Source organism: Dendrobates tinctorius, unplaced genomic scaffold (assembly GCF_039654945.1).
Source record: "Dendrobates tinctorius isolate UK_male_01 unplaced genomic scaffold, ASM3965494v1 ptg000028l, whole genome shotgun sequence".
NCBI lineage: Eukaryota > Metazoa > Chordata > Amphibia > Anura > Dendrobatidae > Dendrobates > Dendrobates tinctorius.
The window spans coordinates 41,037,349-41,049,399 of record NW_027361696.1 but is presented as its reverse complement, the minus strand read 5'-3'; the positions used below and the strand labels follow the sequence as shown (position 1 = coordinate 41,049,399).

Here is a 12,051-nt window from a genome sequence, read left to right as displayed (position 1 = left end):
AGAACATTGTATCAGACAGAGGAGTTCAGTTTGTCTCTAGATTCTAGAGGACCTTTTGTTCCAAGTTGGGAATTCAGTTGTCCTTCTCCTCTGCATTTCACCCTCAGACCAATGGGCAGACGGAGAGAACAAACCAGACCTTGGAGGCTTATTTGAGATGTTTTATATCTGCTGATCAGGATGATTGGGTCTCATTTTTACCCTTGGCCGAATTTGCTTTAAATAATAGAGCTAGTTCTGCCACTTTGATGTCACCCTTTTTCTGTAACTTTGGGTTTCATCCTCGATTTTCTTCAGGGCAGGTGGAGTCTTCTGCCTGTCCAGGGGTTGACACTGTGGTGGAAAGAATGCAGCAGATTTTGGACCAAGTGTTGGATAAGTTGTCTCTTTCCCAGGAAAAGGCCCAGCGGTTTTCTTACCAGCATAGGACCATTGGTCCCCGGTTTAAGGTGGGTGATATGGTCTGGATGTCATCAAAGAATATCTCTATGAAAGTGGCTTCTCCAAAGTTTAAACCTAGATTTATTGGACCTTACAAGATTTTGGAGATTGTTAATCCGGTCTCTTTTCGGTTGGCTCTTCCTGTCACATTTAAGATTCATAATGTGTTTCATAAGTCCTTGTTGAAGAGGTTTGTTGAACCAGTGCTTCCTATGGTGACACCTCCTGACCCTGTGTTGGTTGAAGATAACATGGAATATGAGGTAGAGAAGATACTGGATTCCCGTCTGGCTAGACGGAGACTCCAGTATTTGATTAAGTGGAAGGGTTATGGTCAGGAGGATAATTCCTGGGTCTCTGCCTCTGATATTCATGTCGAAAGATTGGTGCATGCTTTTCATCGGGCTCATCCTGATCGGCCTGGTGGCTTGGATGAGGGTTTGGTGACCCCTCCTCAAGGGGGAGGTACTGTTGTGAGCTCATCTGTACATTCACCTTTAGTGTCCGAGGATCTCCCTCTTCTGGTGAAGGAAGGTAGTGAGGCTGATTTGGATGAAAGAAATCAAACACCTGATCAGGTGGATTGTGACTGAGTAACAGGAACTTCAGATTGGATATAAGGCAGCCGATGCCCTTCTGAGTGGCTGGTGATTTCTCTGCTGGATTCTTGGAGACCAGTCTGATTCCTGCTTCCCAAAGATAAGTTTTTGCTCTGCTATTGAACTTATTAGTTTTGGTTTTGTTTACCTTGTTTTTTGAGTTCAGCCATCCCCGGCAGTCAGTTTTTCCCTTTTCTCTCTTTAGGCTTATTTAGATCTCCGGCTGTGACGAGGTGTCTAGGATCACCATAGGAACACTCCACAACTACTGCTAGTTGTGTGATAGGATTAGGGGTCTGCAACCCGCTAGTTTCCAACCTCTCTGATTTTCTGGGCTGAGCTTGTGTTTTGCTTTTTCCTCCTCAGTGACTCAATCATAACAGGTTCCCCCCCACATATCAGGTATCAGCATACTACTTTGTAGTCCAATTTCTCCTGTTACTCTTGGTAAAATAAAAAAAATTGAACCTGAAGTAATTTTTTTGTGAAAAAAGTTAAATGTTTATTTTTTTAAACATTCAAAAAATTCCTGTGAAGCACCTAAACTTCTTGAATGAGGCTTTGAGCACCTTGAGGGGTGCAGTTTTTAGAATGGTGTCACTGTTGGGTATTTTCTATCATATAGACCCCTCAAAGTGACTTCAAATGTGATATGGTCCCTAAAAAAATGGTGTTGCAAAAATGAGAAATCGCTGGTCAAATTTTAACCCTTATAACTTCCTAACAACAAAAAATTTTGGTTCCAAAATTGTGCTGATGTAAAGTAAATATGTGGGAAATGTTACTTATTAAGTTTTTTGTGTGCCATATCTCTGTGATTTAAGGGCATAAAAATTCAAAGTTGGAAAATTGCGAAATTTTCAAAATTTTCACCAAATTTCCATTTTTTTCACAAATAAATGCAAGTTATATCAAAGAAATTTTACTACTAGCATGAAGTACAATAGTGTATGTCATGAGAAAACATTGTAAGAATCACCGGGATCCATGGAAGCATTCCAGAGTTATTACCTCATAAAGGGACAGTGGTCAGAATTGTAAAAATTGGCCCGGTTATGAACATGCATACCACCCTTGGGGGTAAAGGGGTTAAAGTATTGAAACATGTGTGAAAGACTAAATTTCAGGAAGTGCTACTCAAACTCTATCCTTCACAGATCAATTTACTCATCTTTATTTAGTAATTAGTTTACTTCAATTGACAAAATGTAAAATGGATGAACAAAGGAAAAATTAAAATCAAATTTGCTGTATGCCGTCTGAACAGCATCAAAGCCTGTGTCTACTGATCCAGCCAGAGGCCCATCCATCTGGTCAGTCAAGAATCACTTTCATGTCATCAGTCCATAAAACCTGTGAACGATCTGACTTTAGACATTTCTTGGCCAAATGTTGATGTTTCCACTATTGTGTCTTGCTGAGTGGTGTACTTCTGGCCTCCATGGAGGTTGCAGCTCTGGGATATGACTACTGGAGGATAATGGCTTCCTGGTCTCTTCAACTCTGATTCTTCTCATATCGTTGAAAAAAAATTTGTGTCTTTTTTTTTCTCAATATGTTTTTTATGACTGTGGACTATTTGCAACAAAACTTTTGCTGGTTCTGTGATTGCTCCAATATCTGCATCCTCTGTAAGACCTGTAACAATCTGTGACTTTTCAGAGTTCGTTAAATCTTTTTGGCTCATTTTGACTGAGTAAAACCAGCTGTCCAATAATTCTGCATCCTCCGATGAAGGGCATTGTATCCTTAGGCCACACCCTCATCATTTCACAAATACACATCACCTGATCTGCTCCATCCAATCAGCATTAACATTTATACAGCTCGGAGGTGAAAAACCTGCAACAAAATGATGATGTTCTCACAATTTTCCCAGTCTGATTATTCTGCACAGTGTATGGATTTGATTGGGAAGATATATATCTTTGTACTGTGTTAGCCAGTAGATAGAAGAATATTTAGAATTGAGAGTCCTCAGTGGTTGATACCTTTTAATGGCTAACTGAAAAGATGATAACACATTGCAAGCTTTCGTATCCCAGCTTTTGTATCCCTGGTCGTAGCATGATGGACATTAAATTACTTGTATTAAAAGGTAACTTCAAGTCTCAGAGAGAGAGAAGAATCTCTGAGTACAAATTTATAAAAACTTTCGACACATTCAGTGCAGGTATGAAAGTGTTGCATGGATTTATGTCTTTTTACATCAATTAAGGAATTTGCTCCTCAGACCTTCTGGGGTCATCACAACACAGAACCAGATGCAATCAGAGGGCAATAAAACCTTCACACTGCTTATCTATGAACTGCTCCAATATTTATGCTTATCTCTCTCCCATAATGACAATTCTGCTTCACATCACTTGTCTTAGCTATTGCGTTATTTCTGTGCTGTCTTGTGTATAAATATGTGATTCTTCAGATTTTGTATTAATCTAGTCTGATGAAAAGACCTGCGTAGTCTCGAAAGCTTGCAATTTGTTACCATCTTTTCAGTTAGCCATTAAAAGGTATCAACCACTGAGAACTCTCAATTCCAAATGTTCTTGGATTTGATTGAGATTTTTTCCTGTTAATTTACTTTGCAAGTTAATTAGTTAAAAAATGACACTTCTATTTTTGAAAGCATTCCTACTTTGCAGCATCTTTTCCACATCTAAATAAAACTTTTGCACTTTTTTAAAAATGTTCTGAACTTTTCTTGATACACAGTTGTGGCCAAAAGTTTTGAGATTGTCAAAAACATTAGTTTTCCCATTTTGCTGCTTGAAAGTTTTAAGATATTTTAGTTGGATATTTCTTTAGTTACTGAAGTACAGTTCTCAGCATGTCATACGTTTTTAAACTTTTTTTGACAAATACGCCAATTTGATGCAAAGAGTCAATATTTACAGAGTTGATCCCTATTTTTCAAGATCTATCCTTCCACAGCACATCAAAGTCACATCCACAGCAGAAATCCAATAGCTTTCAAATTCTGCAGTATTTCCAGAAAATATGTGATTGATTTGTTATAAGACAAATGTGGCGCCCCTGAGGCTTCAGTCGCCACAGAGGTACTGCACCTCTTCCTGAGGTGTGGTACCCCACCATCCAGGTAAGGTGGAGACACCTGACCATGCTCCAACACCTGCATCCCACACAACACAGTAGTGTAGCAAAGCACCCTTTGGTGGCTCCCTGCTTGGAACACGAAGCGTGCTGGGAGGTGGGTGGAGTTTAGTTTGCACTAAAAGAGCGGGAAGAGGATAGGATTTAGTCAGTTAGTCACAGGAGTCTGACGAGGTCAGTCTGTAAAAGGAGATCCCCTGAGTGGGATGGATGAAGGAAATGAAGGAAGTGCGGCAGCCGACCTCAGTGATCTGGGTTCGCTGGCACAAGAAAGGAACATTGATAGAAAGCCTGACTCTCCATAAGAAGGAAAGAATTAGTACGGAACATGAGGAGAAGAAGAGAATCAAGGACCAGGGTTAGAGGAGAACCCTTCCCAAGTTCTAAGTGCAAGGCCGGGGTCCGGTCCCCGAGGTTGTATGGATACTAATGGTCCTGCAGCAGACACCGGAGGGATAGAAGTTGTCACCGCTTTATTCCCACACCAGACTTGGGGGCACAACAGCAACGATAGTGAGCCGGGACTAGGTAGTAAGGAGTCCTCGAAGCAGGTTACAGCTGTCTGCCATACAAGTAGAATTCTTAGGAACATCTGACAGGAGGAACTCCAGTGTAACTCAGAACTGTGAGTACTTCACTAAAGGCACTAAGAGGGAGACGTTCAGAAAAGGCACATATGTTGGTGTAGTGTTGGAAAGGAGTACTTCATCTTGCTTGAAAGTTGAAAGTTGGCTGAGCTCCTGACCCGGAGGACACGGCACGGATGCGGGCACCTGTACCACAACAGACTTTGAGTAAAGCTTTGGAACTACATGCCCTGGTGTCCTCCACTTATTCCTGCGTCAACCTGCCCGGCACTGCTACATCCCCTGCGCCTGACACTACATCATCTAAGTGTCACTTCACCTACTCTGCCCTGGGACTACAGCCCTGCCTGTGGAGGGCTATAACATCATTGCTGCACCACACCATCTGTCCCAGAGGATCTGTCTGCAACATCTTCATTGCCGAACACCACAGGTGGCGTCATGACTCATTTATTCATAAACTCTAATCATCATAAGCACACTGAACATTCCCCCCTTTTACAATGGGCTCCCAGGGCCACGGGCCGGGTCCCAGCTGCCGTGACATCTCCCATTGAAGCTCATCGGGCCCGATACTGAGTACCCCACAGCGCTGGGAGGTCGACTCACAAACAGTGCCCTAATGCCCCAATATTTTATAGTATGGCAACACCTTTTATTAACTGAATTTTAAGAAGGAACCTCAAGTATCATTTTAGAGCAACTAACATATATTTTTACTTGTTCTGTTTATTGGTCATGTGATCGATTAATCCAAATGCCCAGTTATTTCTGTTGGACACATTCTTGTAAATATTTAATTGACAAAGATCATGTTAAAATATATTTTATCGTATAGATCTCACAGAAGAACCGATCATCTCAGATTTTGGGAGACTGATTGATGGTGTAAGTAAGACCCTGACCCTGATCTCCTCCAAGAAATTGTTCTGCAACATCATTAAACTTCCAATGGAAGAAGAGCAATGTGGCCGATGTCTGGAAGATTAATTCATCTACTGTAACATTTACCCCATCTCCAAATGATCAGCAGGAAAGCATCACATGTGAAATGACAAGGACCAATGGGAAGACAACTAGAAAAACTGTTCTTCTTGATATCTGTAGTAAGTATTTTTTTGTTTTACAAAAAGCAATTTTCATGGTTGAAATAGCCACCAGAAAAATAGATTTTTACTTAACAAGGCCACATCCAGGTGGCATACAGGTATGACTATTTTTGCCTGTATGCAACCTGTGAGATTCCCTTTAATTCTCCATTAGTGATTAGTAAAGCAGCAGAAATTGTAATTGTCATGGCTTAACAACTGAGGTAGATCCTTTAAGCTCCAGGTAAGGATGGGCACACAAACCCCAGGCGACAATGCAGAAAGCAAAAAGCCTGTGGGTAGGAAGGAATGTATAATCCAGGATCAACAAGGCAGTTACAGTTGAACCCATCAGGAATTAATGCAAGCACGTACACAAGAAGTAAACAGCACAAATGGTGGAGAACACCTAACAGGACTTGGAGTCTTTGAAACTCAATCCCAAGACACCGATGTGTGTTAATAGGTTTAGAGAGATGAATCAGATGATGTCATTGATCCACTACAGGCAAAATGTAAATCCCAATGTGCAGCACAACAGAGGGCAACGGACCCAGGGGAAGGGGGGAAATGGGGATACCTGCGACATGTGTGTAACAGCAATTGGTTATTATTACGAATGGAGGGGTCCCCACAATGATTTTTTTTTTATTATTTAAAAAAAATAATTAAAAAAACAGCATGGGGTCCCCTCATTTTTTGACAACCAGCCAACTAAAGCAAACAGATGGGGGCTGGTATTCTAAGGCTGTTAAGGGGCCATGGATGTTGCCCCCAGCCTATAAATAGCAGCCTGCTGCTGCCCAGAAAAGGCACATCTATTAAATACGCCAATTCTGGCACTTTGCCCAGCTCTTCCCACTTTCCTTGTGGTGGGTGGCAAGTGAGGCTCATATTTGTGAGGTTGATGTCACCTTTGTACTGTCCGGTGACATCAAGCACATGGCACAATATTTATTATAAATGTAGAGTAGGACCCCCCACATGAGATTGCCTTGGCGCGGCGGGGTGGCTCAATTGAATTGATCAATTTTTTTGCTAAATATCTCATTTTTGAATACAGCTAGATATTATGTGCATATGCACTCCAATTTATGCGTTCTAACCTCAAGCAGTGCTGGCTTCCCCCCCTATTTTCTCATTTTTCAGTAATCCCTTGCTCCTCCTCAGTGCTACAGACCTCCCTCTCCTGTGTGCAGCAAAGTAGTTTAATCTCAGACTTATCATCAAGCTAATCTAAGTGTTCAATTCATCTTATGCTTCTGTACACTGTCTGCGCCTATACAGGAACACTTTTATCTTCTGTCATCTACATCAGCATACCTGATATTTTTACATCATCTGGAGCTGAAGCTGGTTATAGCAGAGCTCAACTCTCCTGAAACCCTCCGCAAAGACATTGCAGAGGTTTGTTGTATACTGCTGACAGATCAGGTTTGTGAAACTGCAAGCACTGCTGTATTGATGCATATGTCAGAAGATAATCCTCTGCCACAGATAGAGCAGTGATAGGAGTTGCACATCACTGGGCTCTCAGCATTATATAAAATATAAAAGTCACAAAGAATTTACATTACAAGTATTAGCGTATTGAGACATCCGTTATTTTCTTTTCATGACGTGAGTGACAATGCTTAGTGTAATATATTTTATTTTTAAACAGACAAGATGACCTGTGCTCGAGGCTAGACTAAGGCTGCAGATAAACAATCAAGGGTCATAAACACAACCTTATAAAGTGAAGTGCTGAACCAATAATATTGCACAAATCAATAAACTATACTAGTGCACATATAAAACAGTAATAGCAAGGAATGCTCCTGAAACAAACAGGCACTCACCAAAGAAAATAACGATGGCATAAGCTGCAGATGATGCTTAATATAAGTGTTGTGCCAGTGTTGATCTAGAAGTGCAGAGCCACATGTTAAATGAGCTGAGCGTGCTCGATAATGGGCAGGAGTGCAGGCAGCAGCAGCTGTGGCAGTTACCTACCGACAATGGTAACCTGGGCATAATGCAGAGCGATGATGCCGTGGAGGAGCTGAGCACATTAAGCGTGCTGGCAGGTGGGGAACGTGTGCGCGAGGCACACGGGAGAAATAGGAAGTGAGGAGAGCGGGGAGGGAAAGCTCCAGCCTGTAGCGTCCCTAGAAACCCACTTTGAGACGAGCCCAAGAGTACCTTAGTGTGTGATGTCACAGGGATTTTTTATTTTATTAAATTTTATTTTTAACCCCCCCCATTTAGCCCTAAATAGAATTAATCAAATGGTTTAGCAGTTGGCTGGAAATTGTTTGATTTGAGTAATAATATAAAGAAAAGTTCATGCTCTGGGCAAAAATTCAAGTTCTTGAAAATCATTTTTTGGGGGAAAATCTAAAAAAGAAACTTGATTCACCTGAAACCCATTCACTCTTCTTTCTAGTAATGCTACAATTTTCTTATAGCTGTCACTGCAGAGAAAATATGAAGTTACCTACTTCTAAGATGGTTTAGGTAGACTGAAATAAACTCTTTATGTCAGTGTTTCTCAACTCCAGGCCTCAAGACCCACCAACAGGTCAAGTTTTCAGGATTTCCTTAATACTGCACAGGTGATAATTTCATCACCTGCTCACCTGCTCAAGCATTAACAGCATCACCTGTGCAATACTAAGGAAATCCTGAAAACATGACCTATTGGTGGCATTTGAGGACGGGAGTTGAGAAACACTGCTTTATGTGATAATAATTAAAAAATGATTATCCACATAGTATTTATGAAAATGTGCTGGGAGGACGTATGACTACATGACTACAAATTTCTTGATTTTTAGCAAAGCGATCTCATGACCCTGAAACACAAGGAACAGAATCCACATACCAGGTATGAGCACTTTATGGGATAGTAGAACTATTAGTTTTCTACTTTATCTCAATTCTTTGGATATTAAAGCTCAGCCGCCTCAACGGAAATTTATTTCGGATGAATTTTTTTTATTATAAATTGTTTCCCAAGATGACATGACGCCAAATGATTACTACACAACCTAAAGTGTTGCCTAATCTTCAGTCTTCAGGAGCGCAACTGTCATGCTGGGTGGAGGATAAGTAAGTGCACAACAATGGGGAGAGGGAGGGGGGATCCCAAACACTAGGGAAGTGGGGAGTAGAGACCCCTAGGCAAATCTAAAATCATCCTGTTTGCCCTAAACGTCCCTAAATAGGTTCTGCACCTATCGCCGAGCAAAAACCTAATCCTTGCCTGACCCTAGCGATAGGCCCTGGTTAAGGAAGGGAAGGGGTAGCGCTAGTCAGTCCCCGCTGCAACTAAAACAGAGGGGAAAGATGAACGAGGGGAACACTTGAGCAGACTCAGAAAGGTAACACCAAACGTCGTTCAACAGCACCAGAGAGGAAGTTAGCTGACTGTTATCACTCCAAGGGAAAATGTGAATATAATAATAATAATAATAATATTTATTTATATAGCGCTAACATATTCCGCAGCGCTTTACAGTTTAACAGTTTCAAAACACAAGTCATAAGTAACAACGTTAACAATACAATAATTAAAGCAAAATAAGACAAAATAAGACAACCCTGTTCATGAGAGCTTACAATCTACAATGTGGTGGGGGAGATACAAAGTACAGGTGTGTATTTACAATTGTGTATTTACAATGAAGGTCCAGCCATCTTGAGGGAGTGAAGGATGGATGGAGATAGTGAATGGGCTACACAAGCACACTTACACAGAGAATGACTTTGATTAGTGAATGTGATAGGCCGCTCTGAACAAGTGTGTTTTGAGGGAGCGCCTAAAACTATGCAAGTCCTGATTTCTTGGCGTAGAGCATTCCAGAGGATAGGAGCAGCATGGGAGAAGTCTTGGAGTCGGGAGTGGGAGGTAGGGATTAGTGCAGAGGTTAGTCGAAAGTCGTTTGCAGAGCGCAGCGATCGGCTATCACCAGCGACTCCCTGAAGCAGGCTGGGAGTTTATAAACACCACGGTCCAGGTGTGCCAATTAGAGCCGGAGGGAGGTTGCTGCTGGGTCCAACAGTCATAAGGTTTAAGAATGCGTCTGCGATGCCAAACACAGAGACCTTCTGCAGCCATAAGAGTGACTGTTAAATCTGACACACCCGTGACAGCAATGCTCCACTACCTCCTGGCTTTTGACTGACGGGGGTGGTGCACTCCTGATGACTGACAGATCGGAGGAGTGGTGTGGCTGCACTATTGCTCTGAACTGAGCTCCCCCTGATGCTACTGTTTTGCTATCATACAGTGAAGCTGGCCTGAGATCCAGCCCAGCTCTGGAGAAGCTCTTTCAAACTGTATAGGAAACAGCTTGCAAGCACCTTCTACTTATATGCCTTTTTCCTAACTTGAGGGATAAAAAAATAGCTCCTCCCCATGGGCAAAATGATTACTACACAACCTCTGACAATATCCTGGTTATTGTGACCAAAAACAACATTTACAGCCAAAGTACTTTTACATATCTGGTAGATAAAACAGGTAAAGGAAACATATGACTTAACATCCAATATCATCATTAGTAGTGGGGGGAGGTTTCTGCTGCAGAAGGTTGCCTCCCAGTCAGACCCAGAAGAGCCTAAATCATACAGTATATGTTTTTCTAAATAAATTATATCACATTTTGATACATTGAAGGGGTTTATGAGGATGTGTGACTAGAGGAGTGGGAAATGCTCACTTTAGTTTCTAGTTTGTATAGTGCGTTAGTTTTATTTTGTTCACTGCATTCATGTAAAAAAATATATATGCAATATATGTATATATGATTTCTATTTTTTTTTTAATTTTTTAGGAATTAAAAGGGCAAAACAATGATGTCTATCACAACTTTAAGATGCAGTAAGAAGTGAATGCACACAAACACAATGAGAACATTGTCCTTGGTCAGAATCGAAGCTGGAACTGCAGTGCTACAAAAGAATACAGTGAAGCACAATGCTATCAGCAAAGTATAAATGGTAATTTCATGTGATGCAAACCTGAGCAATCTAAAGCCTCATTCAGATGTCTGAGCAGCAGTCAGGGCCAGTTTTAGACAAATTGGGGCCCTAAGCAAAAATCAAAGTGGGGCCCCCATGTCCATATAAAACACATACATGTTACACTGATATTGTTATGGAAATATATATGTATATGTATTTCATATAGATCTCACTTGCCTGCTATAGGCTATATACTCCATATACTGCTATATACTCATGTATTCTTATATACTCATATACACACAGATACATATTCACAGTTTGAACCTTGTAACTAGTTGGTGGAAATAACCTCCCGCCCCCCCCATGAGAGAGTCTGGGGAGCAGAAGGTATCTTATGATAGCATTGTCTTGTGATATTTGTCCCAGACATAGAAAGAGGAAGTTAGGCCAGATGTGCCAGCCGATATCAGAACATTGCTGACATTGTAAGACAAAGGGCAGTATATCATCGGATGCTTAAGTCACCTTAGGTTGGACGCCCATATATGTTTATGCATTTAAACTGACCAATTAGCTAAGAAGTAAAGCCTTTATGTTAATGAGTAACCACTCCTTTCTGTACAACTGATAAAACCAAGTATATTCAATAAACTACCAGAGTTTTTGCTGGAAGGTATTGCTGCTCACCATTGTGTGGCGTCTTTCCTTCTTTGAGCGCTCAATAAGACTCTGTCTAATCAGGACAGGCCACAGTACGCACAGGGGTAAATCTACCCAAATCAAAAATAAATCCACATAAAGTGGCGCCCAATGTGGGGCCGTGGACGAAAACGCACGGGGATCCTGCTGACCGGAGAGGACAGAGGTGCCGGCCAAGGTCTTGGCTCATGGGAACGGAGATTTGCGCAACTCCATAAGTAAGGTAAGAAAATCTAGTTATCTTACCTGAATGTTCCCTGTGCCCAGTCCGGGTCAGCAACTCTAGCCGGTCAGTGTGGTCACCAAACCCAGGTAGTGTTAAAAAGTCCACGCGCAAATCCAAACCCTGGGATTAGCTAAGTGTCTACTGTGGTCCTGTGTGTCTAAGATCCGGGTGGGAGAGTTGGTGGGAAATTGTGACAGATTTGTGTTTATGGTTGATGGTAGACCGATAACAGGGGAGTTTGACCCACTCAGATAGGTCCTCACAAATACACCTGGACACAGGGGGAGGACAGGTGAAGCCTTGCCCAGGGACAGGTGGTGGGGGCCTTACGGAGATATCACAAG

At 41.7% G+C, this 12,051-nt stretch overlaps 1 long non-coding RNA gene and 1 pseudogene across 1 annotated transcript; both read left to right on the top strand.

The window, feature by feature from the left end:
- The window catches only part of LOC141084981 (myeloid cell surface antigen CD33-like), a 35,611-nt pseudogene extending 28,273 nt beyond the window's left edge, over nt 1-7,338 (top strand).
- A 1,294-nt stretch (nt 7,339-8,632) lies between these two features.
- LOC141085320 (uncharacterized) lies at nt 8,633-11,466 on the top strand. Its single transcript, XR_012231273.1, has 2 exons — nt 8,633-8,698; nt 10,650-11,466. It is a non-coding gene; the product is annotated as an uncharacterized lncRNA (long non-coding RNA).
- The last annotated feature ends 585 nt before the right edge of the window (nt 11,467-12,051 follow it).